This window comes from Apteryx rowi, unplaced genomic scaffold, assembly GCF_003343035.1.
Source record: "Apteryx rowi isolate R43461 unplaced genomic scaffold, aptRow1 scaffold_634, whole genome shotgun sequence".
In the NCBI taxonomy this organism is placed as follows: domain Eukaryota; kingdom Metazoa; phylum Chordata; class Aves; order Apterygiformes; family Apterygidae; genus Apteryx; species Apteryx rowi.
Genome location: NW_020450910.1, coordinates 510,067 through 517,977, shown reverse-complemented (window position 1 = coordinate 517,977; position 7,911 = coordinate 510,067). Strand labels below are relative to the sequence as shown.

Sequence of the window (7,911 nt, the reverse complement as noted above, 5' to 3'; positions counted from 1 at the left end):
TTAGTACATACCACAATACAAGATGTTCCCAAGGCTGTTTCTCACTTTGATGCAACAAATTAGCACATATCACACTAAGATGACATATAGATGAATGATAAGGGGTCTGATAACAGATACATACTTATCTAATGAGAAAGTTAGCATATGTCATAATGAAATGATTTGAYGTTCTCCAAGATTCTACAACTAAGCCATTCTGAAACTAGTTATGTTTTGTTTAACCTCTCCAAAGAAAAGAACACATCAGTGGGTTAAACCTAAGTATTACTTCTATGCGGATTGTTTGTAGAGCCAGATAGTTTAAAAAAAAAAAAAAAAAGGAAAGGAAACAAAACAAAAAGAAAACAAAACAACACAAACCTAAAACAAAAACCCCACCCCAACCTGAAAAGGTAAGTGCTTTTTTGTTTCTGTTTTCCTGCCCTAGTTCACCACATAGCCCTACAGATATTTGTATCAGCACAATTAAGTTAGTGACAAAGGGGCCAAAGCTAATGAGAGAGGTTGCTTTCAGCAGTATTGAAGTTGAAAGCAACATTTAACAAACTGTCATGAGAAATGCTAAGAACATGATTGCCATTCTCTCCCACCAGTCCCATTTACTCATCAGAATTAATTCCCTAAGAGTAAGGTAACACAAAAACAAAGTCATTTTTTTTTAGTTAGTTGATGATAACAGAACTACAGTTTATAATATGGAACCCATACACATTTAGCTTGTGTTCTGCAAAATAAAATCCTGTTTATCACTTTCATGTGGTATTTAAAAATTCTGGTCTGTTACTCCTGTAAGAGCTCCTTGCTTTTACAAGCATGACTTCTTTCATCTCTAGAAGTTGTTCTTAATTATACGATATGGACTGATACCACTGATCCATATTACCACTTGTTACTCGGTATAATATTCCAGTGGCTTTGGCAGGTAAGCCAGTATGGCAGCCTGTGCTGTGGTGGAGGGTAGCAATATCCCTGCTATCCTCAGGCTCGTTCAGGTTCCAGAAGCAGGTCAGCTGTGGCAGCATAGCCACAGCATTTACTCGGCAGAGTAAATTATCCAGGGCTGCTCCTGCAATCTGAGCTGGCGCAAATCTTACACTGTCTAGTTCTGGAGCTGCTGTACAGCAGGTAACAAAATGCACACTCACTATTTTGATGAGTACACATAGGAAGTGAGACATTTCTTACATTGTTGTTCTGTAGGGCAATGATTAAGAAAAGAAAGGAAGGGTAAGATAACTAAAAGACATAAGCTTACTTTGTATCTGTTACATAATTCATACCCATTATACTTCTGTCTTCTGACCCTCCAGGTGACCTTGTCTGAACCTGCTGTTTTGTCTAGTGCCTCCAAATTCCAATCTGAACCAGTAGAAGGCCGCAAGGTCAGCAAAGTCATAAAGACCACTGTAGTGCAAGGAGAGAGAACAGAGAAGCACTTGGGGGATGCGAGCTTAGCTACTGATCTTCCTTCAGCCAAAGAGGACTTTGAAGAGGTAAAAAGGCATTTTAAATACAAATATTAAAACAAACGTCACAGCATACCTGGGGACAAATTGTACTCTACTGAAAGGGTTTTGGTGGTGGAGCATCACTCAGCTACTGAGTATAAACCTCGATTGTTATATGCAGCCATGCTATGAAGACTTTAGTATATAAAGCAGGGTGGGGATGGGGAGGTCTGTCATTAAGGAATTAGCTATGAAACATTTTAAGGTTCCAAAAACATGCAGGATTTGACTAAAGTGGATAGAACTCACTTGTGTGGTTCACACAATGAGTAAGCCCATTCGTATGTTGAAACACATGCAGCTAACTTTAGAACAGTTAAGTCTACTCTCTAGACAAGTCCATGCATCACAGCAATTGTTCCTTTTGTCCTTGAATGGAAGAAAGAGCTACCAAGCTATTCAGCACCTTTCCTGTTTTAATGCTTTTTCTGATCAGCTTAGACATGTCAGTAATAGAAAAGTTGTATTAAACTAATATAGTTTTTTTTTTCTACAAGGAATTGTTAGCCCTTTAATTTTAATCCATCCATTATCCCTTTAAACAACACATGTGTACAATACCTTGTCACCTTGAAGGCTCATGCAGAAAAGAGCTTCTTGGCAATATATGTAACTTAAGTACTGTGTTTTTTAATTTTTCAAAATACCATATAAAAGCATAAATGGAACAATTTTATGGTCCAGGTATGGGTTTTCTGCAGTACAATAGTTCTACATACTGCAGGAGGACAACAGCRGTAAGCTATTTGATTGAGATGCCAAATTTCCCTTTATGAATATAGGCCCCGTAGCCAGATCCCCCTCTCCTGGCAAAACCTATACAAGCAACAAAAGCTGTCATGTGCTGCAGTAGAGATTCAAAGAATAGGCTTGGAAATGACACTTCTTCCTCACCTAACAGCTTCTAGTTTATCTTTTTACTTAAAAACAAAAAGCAAATCAAGAAGCCTGCAGAAGATACCACAGAGAAACCCATATCCAGCCAAATGGAAATAAAAATGCTGCTTTTTTTTTCCTGTGACATATTACCAACAGCAGATATTCTGTGGAACGCTTGCGGGACTCCACTCCTTGCCTCCTCCATTTCAGTACGGTCAAGGCTCAGAACTATCACCCACCTGTTTCTATGTACTGCTAGCACTGGGAATAGGCAACTGTTTTGAGACATGGGAGCAAGACAGAGCTCAAGATGACAGTTGAAACATATAAAAGAAAGAATGTTTCCTGCAACAGGAAAAGAATTGTCATAAATAGATATAAATGATGAGTTCTGCAAATGTGGTGCTCCAGGTCTTGAGTTGGGCTGTTTAAAAGTTGAAAATAAAGTACCAAGACACCCTTCAGTGCAGTTCTTAGTAACAATGAAATTATCCTACTGTTAAACTGTATCCTACTGAGAAACTGTTACTCATTTATACTTTTGAGGAAGATTTGAAAGGATGCAAATGGCAGGCACATACTTCCAAATTATTTGTGTCTTCTTAATTTTCTCATCATGCTGTGTTTTTAAACACCTCCTCAGCTCTGCACAGATTTAGTCAGCTTCATTAATTTGAAGATTAAGGTATAAAGAACAATTACCTTTTGTCCTAGGGTTTTGTTTTTGTTTTAATTTAGGCTTTGAGCTATACAGGTAACCAAACGAAAGTCCAGCTCCCTGCTTTAGTAGAGAAAGAAATCATGAAAGAGGATGGATCAATTATTAAAAGGTTTGGCTTGGCATGCCAATGAACTGTTACTAGAAAAGGACTAACAAACTCATAATAAACATAAGTGGATTCAAGTGAGTGTCTGAAGTGAAACCACTGTCTGGCAGCATTTGAAGCTTTATTTGCAAAGGTACTAAATATTACTACTAACGTTTTATTACAGGAAGGGATGCAAGCACTGGAAAGGTCTATATTCAGTTGGAAAGACTAGCTCAGTAATGTGTATCACTGCCCAATTGATCATAGGAGGTGATGTAAAATAACAGACTGTGATTTACAGTTAACAAAATAAATCAAGGATACTTCCAAAATAATTTTACATAAGAGTTGGCTCTGCAATCATTTGGTAATTTGAAGTATTATCAAAACAGATGAGAAGATATACCTGCACATGAGAATTGAGCCCCATTAAGAATGAGGTAGGGCAGAGATATGGAGGTGAAAATATGTAGCAATAATAAAATAAGAGCTACTTCGTACAATAAATATATGCATGCCTACCACACACAACTTGAGCTCACGCTACTACATGTTACTTACCATACATGCATTTTCTTTCGGGCCATTTGTATTGATAGTGGGCAAATGCATCAGCATGGTAGAGCCAGCGTTAGCATTTGGAAAGAACACACTGTCTGAACTGTAAAGGGTCAGTTTTAATTTGTTTCTACCTGATTTGTATTTATACTTGGAATAAGCAGTATCCCACTTCACTGAGAGGGAAGCCTACAAGCCTTACAAGCTGCAAACACATACTGTTTTCAGAGATGCTGTGAGGGTGTTGCAAGGACACACAGAGCTGGAAGACCTGCTGACCTTCATCTACTTTTAGATGAAGAAACAGGTATACCTGTCAAGGGCTTCTGCCTGACAGAGGGATGTTTTGGTCATACAGGTGAAATTAAGAAGCATCAACTGCCTGTTAAAATAGGTTTGTGCATCAAGCTATTCCTGGCTGAGCAATTGGGAATTTCCAAGTACGCTGACTTCCCATGGTCCTCGCTCACAGACTGACCAAAATTTGGGCTTCTAGATCAGGCCGAGAGACACCTAGCTGTCCTATGACAACTACATTTCCTTGCCTAGATCTGAAGAAGGCTTAGGGAGATTTAAAGTTTTTACTGGTAGGGCAAGAGGTTCGGATGAAGTAAGAGAGCAATTAACAGAACATTTTAATAGACTAGTTGCCCCAAGTACAGTTTTACTGACAGTCAGAAGTAAGACTTGACTTACTCAGAAGTCTTCAAGAAGGTATCATCTAAAGAARCTGAAACCATGGTGAAGAAATCTTAAGTTACTGTTGTACAAGACAACTCTGTATGTTGAAGCTAAACAGAGCAAGTAGGAAGGTCTTGTGTGGATTTCAAGATATGTTGCATGTCTGTGTGTTACAGCATGTTTTTGTCAGGCATATAAAACTGTATGCTTAAGTATGTACAGATGAACTGTTATTAGTTTACCTTATGAAAGCCAGTTAAAGTGGTGTGTGCTTTTTATTCCRAGTCCATAAAGAACATTTAACCACAGTAGCTGGCTTAACTATTGCTTCCAACTACAGTTCTTCTCATTTTACTTTCATTTAAAGAGCTTTAAAACTGAAAAGGAGTGTCTTTTAAAAGCTTCAGGAGCTGTGGGCTTTTAAAGAATGTTTTCTCATTCTTTTTCTTTAGGACAACACTGAATAAAGCCAGCACACACAAGAGGACTGTGATGAAGGACCGGTATGGAAAACACATTCACACAGAAGAGCTGGAAGACACACCAGAAGCACTACCACAGGATGACCTCCAACATGACCTCCAGCAGCTTCTTAGGCACTTCTGCAAGGAGGACTGGAAACACGAAGCAAAGTGAGAAGCTGCCACCCCTCAACAGCATCACATAACCATCCATCCAGTATGCAGCATTTATCTTCTCTAGGTGTGACATTATTACCTACATAATCACTGGAAGACACTGCCATTTCTACTTGTGCAGATGCAGCAAATTCATTTTACACCCGCTGCCCATATTTGATTTTAGGTTTTTGTTTTTTTTTTTTACCCTGTAAGCTAATTTGTGACCAAAGATAGCATCCTTCATTCAGGATGATTTATCCACCGAATCATCGTCTTTGTGCCGTACTGGGAATTTGTCAGCATCGCCACTTTTTCTGTTCTTTTGCTTCTGCACTAGCTTCACGAAATTGCATTTGTCAAGCCAACTTCATCTACAGGCCTCTTCAAGTGACTATGTACATGCATCATTTAAAAAAACAAAGACAAAAAACAAAAACGGGGGAGATGTTAACATGTAAACTGTATATAGCAAGAGTATTTGGACCTAAAGACTGCAGAGAACACACTGCCTATGACTACAGTTAGCAAAATGGATTACAAGGTCTATTGAAACTGCTGAACAGCGATGAATAAAAATATTGTTAACRTAATCGACTGAGAACACAGACTGACTGAGGAGGAAGCACTGCAGATCTCCTGCATCCATAGGACTTCCAGTTTAGGGATCTATTATAGTTAAAGGCTCTAAGAGTCAGGCTAAAAACCTGGAAATGCAGCTGTTTTCATGAAGTAACAGCTGACTGTGGCCCTCAATACTTTTAAGACCTTTGGACAGCCACCTAAAGATTTCCAGAAAGAGGGGAAAAAAAAAAAAMCCCCAACAATTAGGTAACCAACTTGCTAGCAGCTATATCTATGGTACATTTGCATAYGGTATTAAAATCTTTTAGATCTGGACATGTGGCAGGGTGTATTAAACAATTATAACTACAGTAGTTTCCTGTTTTCATCACTGCTTTAGCAAACCACACTGTCTTATTGATGGTACTTTCTGCTGGCCACTGCACTGTAGATAACTATGGGAGAAAGACCTACCCACTATACAAAGAGATTAATTAATTCGCCGTGTTTTACGAAGATTGCCTCTTACCTGATACATGCATGTGGCATCTGAAAGTCAAAACCAAACCCTTCTGTAATCACGTCAGCTTGTTAGCCCTCTTAGCACTGAGCGAGCAGTTTTTATCTTCCAATCAATCGTTTTTTAAAGAGAAAGTTGCTCACAATCCTTGAAAGCCAGTTTCTGTTCATATTTTATCTTTATATATATATATGTATAATATATATATTTCTAAACCAACCCTCTGAAAACCATAATAGCATGTCTGCACTTTTATTTTCAAAAAAAGGGAACATAGAGATCTGACACTTTTGGTGTTCTATATCCTAATATTTAGTGGTTGGAGCTCTGTAGTGTTTTAGCAAATATGATGCACACACATACACACTTTAAATGTTTTTAATCAGCTATTTGATCTTTTTAATAGTATACTCAGAGAGAAAAAAACAGAGAAAAATAAATTCTGTCCTCTGGGGTAATACTTATCTGGCCTTTGACTTTTATTTTGTTTTATTTTTTTTAAATGACTCACTCAGTGCTCAGAACAAGGGCACTTTCTCATTAAAGTAATGATGCCAAAAGAGTGAAAACATCTTGGGAGTTCTGGCTTCTTGCAAGCAAAACAATGCAAGGCATCATGCTAGCTCACTTTTGGCAGGCAGACAGATAGAAAACAAGTGTTTTGGCAGCCAAAATGAATGAGAGACCCATGATGAAATATTTCATGATACATCAGGGCTTTCTTATTGTTAAAGATAGCACAGGATGATCTTGAATGGGGCTCTAAAGAAATGCATTTCTGTTGTGTTATTTGCGGTGCAGATGATGTTCTGTGTAACAACATAATGGTTATTCACCTCTTATTTTGATTTTTTGCTGTGTTATCAAAGAACTTGAATACTGTGAGAGAAGTGAATTTTAAGTTGATGAATCAGCATCTTGTTCCCATGGTGATAACACTAATTGAATATATCTATGAGGGCATGTATTAGTTAAAGATTAAAAAAAAAAAAACAACACTAACAATACATAGCTGCAATGTGTACAATGGCTGATTTAACTAAATAAAATGTACAAGTGTTAAATGTAGCAAAAATGGCTCACTCTCTTTTACTGCCAATATAGCATAGAAGGAACAACATTCGTTTGGGTACCTCACTTGGCTACTCTACTTCCTCAGCATACTTAAGACAGGGTTTCTTCCAAAAAGGTAAAGATCTCTATACCCAGCTCCCTAAGATTTTTTGKTTTTTAATTCTTTTAATTCTGCTCTTCAGCAATGATTGGAAAATGTCAGTCCTTTTATAACATGCAACATCTATCAATCACGCAATTTTTTAAACTGTTGTTAATAGAGTTTTTAAAGAGCAGCTGTTTTCTAGTTATTTCACTGAACCTGGAAGTGTAGAACTTGCCTTCAAATATGGCCCAGACTGCTTGTCAAACCAACTACTCTTTAAATTCCCACATAGTACTACCAAGAGTAACTCAGCCAGGGGAGAGGTGGGGAAGAAAAATGTAGGATGAAATTCTGTTATGTCTTAAGCCTTGTAACACACAGAAAATATGAGGAAGAATTTGTCGTAATGCCAACTCCAAGGCCACTTTATAAGTCTGTGCCCATTCTATTTGTTTCATGGATAACAAACACATATCAGATGCATGAGATGATTAAAATGTTTCTAAATCCTAGCCTGACTGGTTTCACCTTCATTGTACTAGCATTTTCCAATAGGAGCACTGTTTTACTGAAAGACTTGAGAGAGCAGTGACATTTTTATAAACATAAGTTT

The 7,911-nt window shown here is 37.7% G+C and overlaps 1 long non-coding RNA gene across 1 annotated transcript; it reads left to right on the top strand.

Annotated features, from left to right (window-relative positions):
- Nucleotides 1–387: 387 nt before the first annotated feature.
- On the top strand, nt 388–7,207 carry LOC112974893. The gene is made up of 2 exons (XR_003256404.1): nt 388–1,496; nt 4,891–7,207. It is a non-coding gene; the product is annotated as an uncharacterized LOC112974893 (long non-coding RNA).
- Nucleotides 7,208–7,911: the final 704 nt, after the last annotated feature.